The following is a 12285-nucleotide window of genomic DNA, read 5'->3' on the forward strand; positions in this document are numbered from 1 at the left end:
GTTCATGAACTTCCTTTAGGGGTTTTGAGTACTGAAAATAGCTTTTGGCCCTTTGTGAACCAAAATGGCCTTTGTGGACTCCTAGAAACTAGAATTGGTTATTATTTTTTTTACATGCTCATCATCCCCCCCCCCAAAATTAGAAGACAGATAAGGGGGGAAAAATCACCTATAATCCTACCATCAAACAATACCTGCTGTTAACCATCTGGCATATATCCTTTCAAATGTTAAAAATCACATACGTAAATCCATATATAATACACATTTGAATCACTTTTAAATATACACTTTCCAAATTCCATATATCAATAATCTTTCAATAAAATTCTTCCCATATTATAACTCATAAAACCAACACATTTAGCTAAAATTAAAACTGGACAATATTAAATGCCTTCTAAAAGTTCATGCCTGGGCAGCCCAGGTGGCTCAGCGGTTTAGCGCCACCTTCAGCCCAGGGCGTGATCCTGGAGACCTGGGATCCAGTCCCACACTGGGCTCCCTGCATGGAGCCTGCTTCTCCCTCTGCCTGTGTCTCTGCCTCTCTCTCTCTCTCTGTGTGTGTGTGTGTGTGTGTGTGTGTGTGTGTGTGTGTGTGTCTCTTATGAATAAATAAATAAAATCTTTTTTAAAAATAAAAATAAATTAAAAAACAAAAGTTCATGTCATAGGAAAAACTCACAAAAAAAAACCTCACTATTCTCAAGATTAGCACTTAAAACAGAGCTTTTGAAAAATTAGTGCTTATTTTGTAATCTAAAAAGGGATAAACACCAGGGCACCTGGGTGGCTCAGTAGGTTAAGCAACCAACCCTTTATTTTGGTTCTGTTCATGATTGCAGGGTGGTAAGATCCAGCCCTGTATTGGGCTCTGCGCTGGGCATGGGTCCTGCTTGGGATTCTCTCTCCTGGCCCTCCCCACCCTTAAAAAAAAAAAAAGGTACAAATAAAAATGTACCAGTTGGAAAATAAAAGTACTCAACCTGAATGGTTAATTTCTCTCTGGTCCATATAAGCTTCACTACAAGATAAAAATACATACAAATTCAATGGGAAAAATAAACACTTTCCTAGGACTGAGTACTAGGAGGAATATGTACAGATCCTGATGTAAAGGAATACTGGTTAATTTAACAAACTATCTTTGAGTATAATTTGAGAAAACATAAAAAGTTCTATTGTCCCTCTGAAAATGCCCCAGCTTTACACTGTAATTCACCTATGTCTTTTGTCACAATACAAAGGTAGAGATTATAGAAGTCAAAGGAATAGACCATGATCCACTGGTAAATACTACTAGCATCAATTCATAGTTGAATCCCCAGTGCCTCAAATAAAGATATGCTGTGCATCTAAGAACATATCTATAGGACTTACATACCAGATATGCAGATAGCACAGCTGCTGTCTTTCTGGAAAAAATTAAGAACCTAACATTCTTTTAGAAATAAAAACGTATCTTACACAGTCATCGTCTACACAGAAACAACAGAAAAGCTTAATTTTGCTCTCAATATAATTTGAACTGCTTCAGCACTTTTAAGAAAGACTCAAATAAGACTCCCAAAGTAATTCTCCACATCATATGAGAGAGAAAATTTGGGCAAGAAAAAAAATTAAACACTTTGTTTTGTTTTTGCCAGGATATAGAGAAGCTCCTTCACTGAATGCATATAAGAAGCAACTTCATGGTGTTAAAAAAAGTTTTTTTAATTTTTTTTCATATATAAATCAGCCACAAGAAAAGTTAGTATGTTAAAACTATTTAATAAGTGTCTGACACTGACGTTTCCTTTACCAACATACCACAGTTACATGAAATCTAGCTACTGTATTTAGCAGACTTTGAACAAGCATTGATATTCTGGGATCTTTACAAAACCATTTGTTTGGAAGATTGTATCTTGTTATAGAATTAAGAGCTGATAAGAGATCAACAAATGCTTTGAAAATTCCTGCATTGTCTTCAGTCATTTTCTCAGTAGGATTAAACAATGATTAATAGTGAAATTATTAAACTTAAAATTCCCATTGATCTTACGTGATCCTGAGGAAAATTCTGGGGTTTTTTTTCTTTTTTTGAGAAAAAGTTTTAAAGAACTATTTAGCAAGTTAATGGGTCTATAATTTGAAGATTACAAGGGCCTTTTCATAACTTCTTTGTTTCAGGTTGTTTTGCTTTTCCATTTTGTTTTGTTTTGAAGACAAGGTAATACACCTTGAGTCTCTAATTAGAGACCACTATCTGAAGGGTCAATTAGGGTAAACATTCTGACAAGGACAGGAACTTAACAAGTCTGACAAGAAAGAAATCTCCCAGGGCCCTTTTCAAATTTAGGCCATTGGTCAGAGGTTATAAAATGGATGGACTTATACAGAATCTCAACCTAAGAAGGTATAAAAAAAAAAAATACAGATGTTAAGCTGAAAAAGATAAATTTGTTCCCACATCAGCAGCAAAGTTTGCTGGTTATTTCCCAGACAGAAGTCCCATATGCAGAAATATGTCCAAACTTAAGCATTTATTATTAGACTTGTTTGCTGAACCTCTCATTTGGCAAATATTAAAATACACATTTTTTGAAGGAGTAAAGTGACCTTAAATTGAGACAACATCATATTTTTATCAGTGAGGAAAAGATTCTTTTTTTTTTAAGATTTTTTAATGTATTTATTCATGAGAGACACAGAGAGAGAGGCAGAGACATAGGCAGAGGGAGAAGCAGGCTCTCCGTAGGGAGCCTGATGTGGGACTTGATCCCAGGACTCCGGGACCACACCCTGAGCCAAAGGCAGGCACTCAAACACTGAGCCACCTGGGCATCCTGAAGAAAAGATTCTCTAATATATATTTACCAGACTAACCTCTTCCTGATGACTAAGATTTTGGTAATAAATATAACAACATTCAAAATACAAAGAGTTGCTGGGATACTTTACTTTTTGCAATCTTTCTTCTTTCCTCAGAAGTGCTTCCCAAAACCATAATTACCTCCCAGGCATCATACCCCGTTTCAGTGTTTCAGTGTTTTACACCCCTCATTCCAGGCTCCTCTTGTCTTTGAGCCTCAGGTTCTCTGGTTTGCCTTACCTCTCTTATCCCTCTCTACTTCTTCCTCCTTTCCTAGCCATTGATCTTCTGTAGTCACTCACTCTATTCCTCTAGATTCTAGTAATTTTAGAGTCTAGAATCTCATTCTAGTCTATCGTGATGCAACATCCCTCTGTGGATAACTCCTGTATCAGTATTTCTAGCCTCAATCTCCCTCCAAAATTTCTAGTATAGCCTATTGAATGTCAGTCTAAATGCCTCACAACCACTACAAAGACTACATATTTAGGGGCGCCTGGGTGGCTCAGTGATTGAGTATCTGCCTTTGGCTCAGGTAATGATCCAAGGGTCATGGGATCGAGTCCCACATCAGGCTCCCTGCAGAGAGGCTGCTTTTCCCTCTGCCTATGTCTCTGCCTCTCTCTGTGTGTCTCTCACGAATAAACAAAATCTTAAAAAGAAAGAAAGAAATCACTCTTTTGCCTTCCAAAATAAGTGACTCTTCCTCTGCTTCCTTTTTTAATAGACATGACTAATACCCAATCTTTCTGAATTAGAAGTCATCTTTGATTCTCTTCTTCCTTTGTCCAGTTTCTTATCAATTACCAAGTTCTGCTGATTCCTGAAGATCAGAAAGCTGGCAGTAAAAGAAAAATAATTCAAACCTAAGTCTGTTAAGACACCAAAAAGACAGTTTCAATACACTGTCCATAGAATGGATCCATGAATGAGTCATAAGAAGATAAAAAATTATGGTCCCTAGGGTTTAATGACGGTAGGGATAAAATGGCAATAACAAATACTATGAGGTGTCACTTATTGAACTCTTGCTAAATATCTGGTATCCTACTAGGGTCTTTATATACATTTTTCTTATTTAAGGCCTATTACAAACCTGTAGGGTTGTTAGTTATTAATGTCCATTTGAAAGTTAAGAATATTGAGGCTCAAAGATCTGCACAAGATCACCAAGTTAGACTGGACATAGGTCCTTAAATTCTCAACCATTTTTGCTAAAATTTCTTCTATTGTGTTTGTGTACATGCTTTATCTCCCTTGACAGAAATAAGCTTTTAGGGGCAGTATTGTGTATGGTTCATCTTTGTATTCTCCAGTATCTATCCACAGTGTCTATCACATGTAGGGCCCCCCAAATGTTTGCTAAATGAGTAAATATAATCTGCTGTGCTACTGGCTACTTATACCTAAACCATATAGTCCCAGAACATTGTGGTTTTTAAAAAAGGGGGGGGTGGCTGTTATTGTTCTTCCCTGTTCCTTCCTGCAATGTTTAATCTGCTATGGTTTAATTTACACAAGTCTAGGTCAATGGGCCAAGGAGAAAATTCGGTAAGATATGAGACAGTCCCCTACTCCCCACATCTATCCTCTCCCCAACATCTGATAAACCTTTAATTTTTTACTCTGAATTTGACTTCCAGGATGTTTGAGGTCTCAAAAAGACAGGCCCCAGTGTAAATTGGTCACTATTGTAAGTGGGTTTTTCAGGGAGAATAGGTAGGAATATATGCTGTACCAGAATTCAGTTTATACATTCCAATTACATTACAGTTGGAATTAAAACACATGCTTTAAACCAATATTCACACACACAAAAAGGAAAAGACACAGTCACTACACATAAAATAACTTGGTTGCATAAATATTTCATTATATTTCCCTTTATTCCCTTGAGTATATCAATAGTATAAGAAATTTCAAGGCCAGGAGAGGTTCAAATATGCTTGTTGGTACTTTTAAAGAAAATGTTGGACTAAGTGATAAAGTTATACATACACATAATTCAGCAGAAAATACTACTGAAATAGGATAAGTAAAACTTTTCTTTTTTAGTCTATCTTGTTATAAAGACACTGTTTTCAAAACTGCGTAACAAACAAAAAAGCTCTTCTCTGCTGCCCAGTCAATATACAAGATGATGATAGGGAGGCCTGAGTTAACTGCATTAAGATAGCACCTTTAAGTTTTTCATTTTGACTTGAAAATAGTTTATTACTTTGGTTGTAAAAAGTATTTCACATTTATACCTAAATGCAAAAACTCATACTGATTTAAATGAAATACATTATAGCTATATATTTTCCTTCGACAAAGAATAGCTGGCTCTTTTAACTTTCTCAACTTTTTTTTTTGTTTCTGGTAATGGTGATTATCCTAATACAGGACAGAAAAAGTGTATATATCCATCATATAGCCATATAAAACTTGTTGGAATTGGACATGATTCATTACTTAAAGATCTCACAAACACCTACTCAATTCATTCAAATAAATAAATTTCCCATTTTCTGATATCTCTATAAATCAGAAAAAAAGTCTGAATTATAATGTTGTAATTACCTTTAAAAATAAAATTCCATCTCTGAATTGTGAATATCAATATTAAGAATGAACATTTTTGGTAGTGAAGATTTATCAAATCTAGCCTCCTGGAGGAAATTAAAGTTTCTAGAGGAGCAATTTTAATTATGCTTTAGTAAAGTCTACCCCCCAAAAGTTAGAAATTAATCTTTTTCTGTATCAAAACAACCCAAGAAGAAAATAACTATTTTTAAGAATTTTTAATTTACTTCAAAAATTATAGCTTACAAGTTGAAATAATTACTTACAATCTTAAAATAATTTATCTGAAAGCTATGCATTTACTTAAGTATGTTATGTCAGAAAACAGATAAATGAAAGACAAGTCAAGGGTTGCCAAAATCCCAGTTTATAGTTGTAAATTCCTAAGGTTTTAAAGCACAGCCACAGGCTAATTGCCCAAAGACCTGCTGCCCACCGACATTTGCGGAGGACTGAAGTTAATAGCAGGGCATGTCAATTTACTACAGGCAGCTCTCGGTGCGACATTTTGACAAAAGAACTGGGTCAGGTTACAGCCTGTTCCTATTATCACAGCAGTCTAGATTTATGGTTTCTAACACCAGCCCTACAAGAAATAATGGAAATGATGACAACAACAATCCCTGCTAGACAACAGACTACAGAAAAGCATGCAATAAACCAGTCTGAAGTGACCAGAAAACTAAACATCCCTGACAATACTTAAAATGTGAGGCAGGTGTCAGTAAATTATTCATTAAGTATTTCTGAAACCTCTCAAAATCTCAACTCAAGAAATTCTCAAATCAGAGTTTCTAATCTAAAACAAAGCAATATTTAAAAAAATAAAAAAATAAAAAATAATAATAAAACAAAGCAATATTTAAAGGTACTTACCAGTATCGAGTACTGCATTTTAATTCTTTTAATAACTATCAAAGATAATGTGCTCATGAGACTCTACCAAGTTAATAAAAAATTAAGATAATACTGATCTTTATTTTTCAAATAACATTTATATTGAGAAATACTCCAAATAATACTTTAAATCTTTCAAATGAAAGAAAAAAAAACAAGTTTCACAGTAAAAAGCATGTTTACAACTGTACAGAGAAGCAAGATAACAGAAAAAAAACACATGTGATTCAACCACAGTTACCTTAAAACTACATATATGATCAAAATCTTAAATTACCTAAAAATGATGAAAGGTGAGAAAAGTGACCAAATGATAAAGAAAATAAGAACTCTTTCAATACACATATTGAATTTAAAGACTATGCCAAGGCTACAACGTACATACCAAGCAAACGAAGCTCTTTATGACTGGAATTCTGCACCAGTTAATCCTTATGAGAAACAGAGGTTGAGAAAAATTAAATATGTATTCGAAAGACAAGAAGCAAAGAGAGTCCCACCAACCTTTCCCTGAGAAAAGAAAGTATCCTAAAGGTATGCCCTAGAATTGCAATACATCTGTCCCTTCTGAAGTTTACAATAGCACATTACCACAAAAGGTGGGCACTTTCTTTCCGCTCTTACAACAATTTGCTCCTATAAACTTAGGAAGGGGCAGAGCCACAGCCATAAACACAGGTCACAAGTAGTACGTAGTCAAATGCTATCTTCAAATGTTTCCCAGCTCTTTACTCATAAAAAAGCTTATTTCTTTTGTTCCCCCTCTTTGGTTAAATAAGGAATTCATCTAGCTTAGTTAGGGAGATGAGTATAAAATTAAATTGAATAGTATCCTCATATAAACTGCTTAGCAGATTCTCAAATCTTTCACGTGTCATGCAATAAGACATCCTCATTTTTTATGTCAAAACCTTTCCACTATATGCCCAAAAAATGAAAAGTAGGGAAAAGGTTTAGGGATATATGTTTAGTAGAAACCATTCAGCATAAAAAAAAATCACTCATATTATTACTTCCAAGGTGGCCAACATTTACTTAAATTAGACAACATAAAGACAAAACAAGCAAAAATGCTTTACTTATGAAATGAAAAGCAACGAATATATATATACACACACACACATTCCAAATCTTAGTTTCTAAAATTTTTCTCAAGTTATCTGGCTTTAAAGAACCATCACCTCTGTTATCTTTTTAAAAATGAGATGTTATCACTATAGTAAAGGCATTTCCATACTTAGAGTAACCAGTGCCCAAACTAGTTAGAGCCTGGAACACTTACCACTAAATTATATCAGCCCATTCTAACATCAGATAAACAGCAGGTTTTTTTTCATCTATTTCCCTAAGACAAAAGGATCACAAATATTAAGACCCTAACCCAGGGAAGGGTGAACTTTTTCTTTCAAAATCATCAACATCTGCCATTTTCAAAATTTCCAGGTTTTTGGTTCCTGAAATTAACAATCATCACTTCAAATCCTAAGATATTTTGTAGTAATTTTCAGACATGAATAATGTTCTTAAAATTCTTAGGGGTGCCTGATTTGCTCACTCCAAGCTGCAAAACATCTCCTGGCAATGTCAGACCTATATTCACAACCACAGCCTCGACAGCTCTAACCCTGATGGCTGGCAGAGCTCATTTTGCTCATATCTTGCATATCCTAAAAACCAGGAATATGACTATGAGGAGACAAAGAAACTCCCAGAGAGGTGAACTGAAAGAGAAAATGACCTCAGATTTCCATTCACAGCTGGAATCAGAATAGAGTTGGCATAAAGGGGGAAAGGTGGAGCAGACAGGGTAACCTGGGGGGGAAAAAAAGACTAGAGGCGACTAATAACTCAAATAGTAGAGGATCCCTTGCATCCTCCAGTGTTAGTTACTAAAGTTACAACAATCATTTCTATTAACCCAAAGAGAGGGGCAATAAAATATTCAAGTGAAATTTTCCTCCTCCCTCCCTCTCTACCCATCGCCCCAAGAGCTCAAACTAAAATTGGGATTTGGATTTTCCTTAAATGGAACAAGGGATGTCATTTTCATTCAAAAGACTAGGTATTTACTCAGCCTTTTCAAGGCACTTTACTATCATCAATTATTTCTTGGTGAGGCAGCACAGGATTACCCTGACCATTTCAGTGATGCGGAAACAGACACCAACAGCAAAGGGAACGGGGGGCAGGAAGAGGGGAGATAGGAAGCATCTGGGAGGAACAGGCAGGCAGCTAAAAAGGAACAAACCCAAAAGAAAATGAGAGTCACATCTGGCTTATAGCTGGCCATCATAACCCTTGTTACTTTCGAGCTCAGAGATTCCTGAAACATTTTTTTAAAAGAAAGTGCTCTAAACTATCAGTTAATATTTAGTCACAAACTACACTACTTACTCAGTCTTAAAAGCAAAGTTATTTAGCATTAAAAAAGACTCCAGAGCACACTGAGATTTCAATTTATACCAATAATTCATTTTTCTTCCCAAGCCTAACCAGTATGTTTATCTGTTTGACTTAGAAAATAATCCCATAAAAATGTACAGCTTTATTTAATCATAAAGAGGCACAAAGTGCCACACAAGTCAGAAATAATTCAGTTACACCCAGAATTTTGTTTAGAGAATTATGACCAAAATTCCAAACTCCTTGAATTTGCCCTTGAAATAAAATAACTATTTGTTTTACATTCGTATTGATTTTCTTAGCTATAACTTTGAAATTTCAGGAATAAACTACTGGTGTGCACACTTAAACACCCAGAAGCCAACACTCATAGCCTCTAAATAAATGCACCTTGAACTAAACTCCATACTACAGACAGCAGAGGCACTTAATGAATATGTATTGACTGAAACAAAAAGACTGACCTATCGCCTCATGAGAAAAACTGATACCACCTCTTTAAGACTGACTCCAATGATTTTTGTACATATCATGACATCATTAGCTTTAAAGCAACCTCACACATAAAGTAGTTCAGTTACATTAATCCTTTTTCCCAATTTCAAAACAAATCAGGTTCTCTAAAGGAAACAAGCATACATCCTTAAACTTATAAGGTTGTGATATATATGATACCCCTTCAAAAATTTCAAAGCTGTTTTAAATGTTTAACTTTTTGAAAGTATCTTTCAGACTTTTTTGAAGACTGTGGCTAAAACCACAGCCAAACAAATACAAAGCATCAGGTGAGTGCTCATAATTTCACTCCTTTCTCAAAATCCCAACTGGACTTTTTACTGAAAGCTTATTTTTGCATCCCTCTCATTAAATACACAAAACCACAGGCTGGAAAAAAAAAACACACAACACTCATCCTTTGGAAATACGTTCTTTAATGAGTAATTAAGAATGGCTAGAAAGGCAAAATTGTGATTACTGAAGAACATTCGCAAGCACTGCTATTGAAAAGAATTAAATCAATCTATGAACTATTGTTATAATACAATTAACTTGTCATAGGAAGTTGTACTCCATAAACGTTATACATCTTATAATACTCTTTCCCCAAAACAGAAATATGAATAGCCCTGGAAGCATTAGAAATGCAGCAGCATCTGCAGTTGTTTTGATAAAACTATCTCTGACAAATTTGCAAACCATATGATCTTAAGTATTCACTTTCCGTGCCTTACTTTCCCCCTACGAACAGATCCATTCACTTTCCAGAGATATCCTAACGTCACCTTAACACTTAAATCATCAAAGCTAATCTAACTCTTCAAAATAAAAGCTAATTTCAACTTACAATCACACTTTGTAATGAATGACCAATGTTTCACAACCTTTAAAAACATCAATTAAGCGAGGATTTGTAAATACTGGCGCTGGCCAAACATTTGGGGGCCCAGGGAGGGGGCAAATTACAGACCGCAAAGCTATGTATAACCTCAAGGCTCAAAATCTATGACATTCGCCTGCTCGCTCTCCCTCTGGCGATTTACACGGGGATGCAGCACAACCACTAGTCAGGTGGAAAGAGCAAGAAGGCTGTCCCTTAAAGGCACCAATGGTCCTTAGACCAGGTCAAGCCGCGAGAGTACAGCGGCCGCCCTGCCGCTCCACCGGAGAGTTGGAGCCCCGCTCTCCACCGCCACCTCCAACACACACGCAAGGAGGGCAGCGCCCTCCAGCCCCAATTCCCCCCCAAGCCTGAGCCACCGGCGGCCCCCCATCACCCTCCCAGAGTCCCGGGGCGCAAGTCCGACGAGCACCTGGCAGCGGGACCGGAGCCCGCGCTAAGCCACAGGCGCATCCTTCCGGGCTAACGTTTCCCTCCCAAACTCCAAAAGTTATCTCAAAAGTCCACAGAAGGCAACCGGGTGGGTTTCAGCCCAGACCACGCAAAGTCATCCCTGCCCCTCAGCCCCACCGCCTACCGGCGCTGCCCCGGGGCCGCAGATCGGCCCCCCCAGCCCAGCTCCACCCACAGCAAGAGGATGCTCAGGAGGGTGCTGTCCGCGCTTCGGGCCCGGGGGCCGCTCGAGAGCAACACGGCAACCAAACGCCGCGCGAGGGATGGGCCAGTGAACCGCGACGGGGCCCCGGGGAAAAGCGAGGGGCTGCGCAAAAGCAGCTGTGGGGCGTCGCGGGGGGCGCTAAGTGGGGCAGGGGAGCCCCGGCCTCCGGGAGGAGGCTGCCCAAGGTGGGCCACGGTCGAGCTAAGGCCGGACCCGGCGGGGCAGTTAAGGGGGCGTTACTCGCGCGGGACGCGCCGCGAAGGGCTCCCGGCCACCCGCCCGCCCGCGGACAACGACCAGAGGCCGGATGCCACGGCTCCGCCTCTCTGGTCCTCACGGGGCCCGGAGTCGCCACGTACCTCGGGTCTCGTCGGCCACAGGAGCGAAAATGTCACACGGGTCCCGCGAACTGGTACCGGTCTTCACACCGCCGCCGCCATGTTTGAGAAGCCGCGCGCGGAGCCGCGCATGCCCCGCAACCGCCACCGCCGCCCCGCCCCCGCCCCGGCCGGCCCGCGTGCCCTGCGGTTGCCGCAAGCACGCCCTACGACCGCGGCCGCGTGCGGGGCCCGGACTGGGGGCGCGGGCGGAAGGCGGCGCGAGCGGCGGCGGGGGCGAGACGCTGCGAGCCCAGGAAAGCCCTTGCTACTTTTCCTCCATCCTCCCCCCGCCGTCTGCGCCTCCCGCCAAAAAGAGGCCAGTCGCAGCCCGTGCACCCAAGACCGTGATGGGCGCCCCAAGGACACCCCGGGGTCCGCGTCAGGTTCCAGCGCGGGCACTCGCTCCCCTTGGCCATCGCCCTTGACTCTTGCTCACCAGCCACGCCGGCCACGCACCGAAAAGCCAGGCGCTTCCCTAGGAACTGAAGCAAGTTCGATGAACAAGGAAAATGCAACTCTTTATAAAAGCAGCTTGAGCAAAGCCACTCCTTCGCGGGTTGCAGCATATTCCTTGAAACAGTTCTGTTGTTTTTTTTCCCCCCATGGCTTTTTGCCATGCATTCCCCTGCAGCCCCACATTCTGAATTTAGTTGTTCCTCTAAACCCAGGCTTAAACTAACGGTACTGGATTAACCTGGAGGGGGAAATAATTTGCTCCCTGGTTTGAGAGTGCTTGGGAACGTCCTGGAGAATGCATTTTGGGGTCTCTGCTTTATCCTCCTCGCCCGGGGGGCAGGGGGGTTGTGCAGGTGGAGGTTGCACCCAGCCGAAGGGGGCAGTCGTAAAAGTAACCCCGAAAAAGGCCAGGACGCCCCTCGCACAAAATATAGCAAACAGAAAACCCGAGAAAAACATTTCATCCCTCGTGAGCTTGGGTATAAGCAGATTTAAAACTTTTGTTTGAAAAATAATACAATGTGCTGTGTTAGCACAAAGTAACCCATTGGCAGGCCTTCTCTCTCCAACTCTGAAAAGCTGGATGTAGGTTTTGCATTTGTAATCACCTTAACTTAGCATATAGGGCATACTGTATTTCAAAAATCATAATTAGAGGGCAGCCCAGGTGGCT

The 12285-nt window shown here is 39.7% G+C and overlaps 1 protein-coding gene across 6 annotated transcripts in view; it reads right to left on the reverse strand.

Annotated features, from left to right (window-relative positions):
• SCML2 (Scm polycomb group protein like 2) overlaps positions 1-11264 on the reverse strand; it is a 97520-nt gene extending 86256 nt beyond the window's left edge. For 3 of the 6 annotated variants that reach the window (XM_025997498.2, XM_072744656.1, XM_072744658.1), the window contains exon 1: positions 11136-11222. The gene's annotated coding sequence lies outside the window, so the exon portion shown is untranslated. Of the gene's footprint in view, positions 1-11135 lie in introns of all 6 variants that reach the window. The other 3 variants (XM_072744655.1, XM_072744657.1, XM_025997499.2) reach the window with 2 other exon arrangements.
• Positions 11265-12285: the final 1021 nt, after the last annotated feature.

The sequence above is a fragment of the Vulpes vulpes genome, chromosome X, assembly GCF_048418805.1.
Source record: "Vulpes vulpes isolate BD-2025 chromosome X, VulVul3, whole genome shotgun sequence".
Classification (NCBI taxonomy): domain Eukaryota; kingdom Metazoa; phylum Chordata; class Mammalia; order Carnivora; family Canidae; genus Vulpes; species Vulpes vulpes.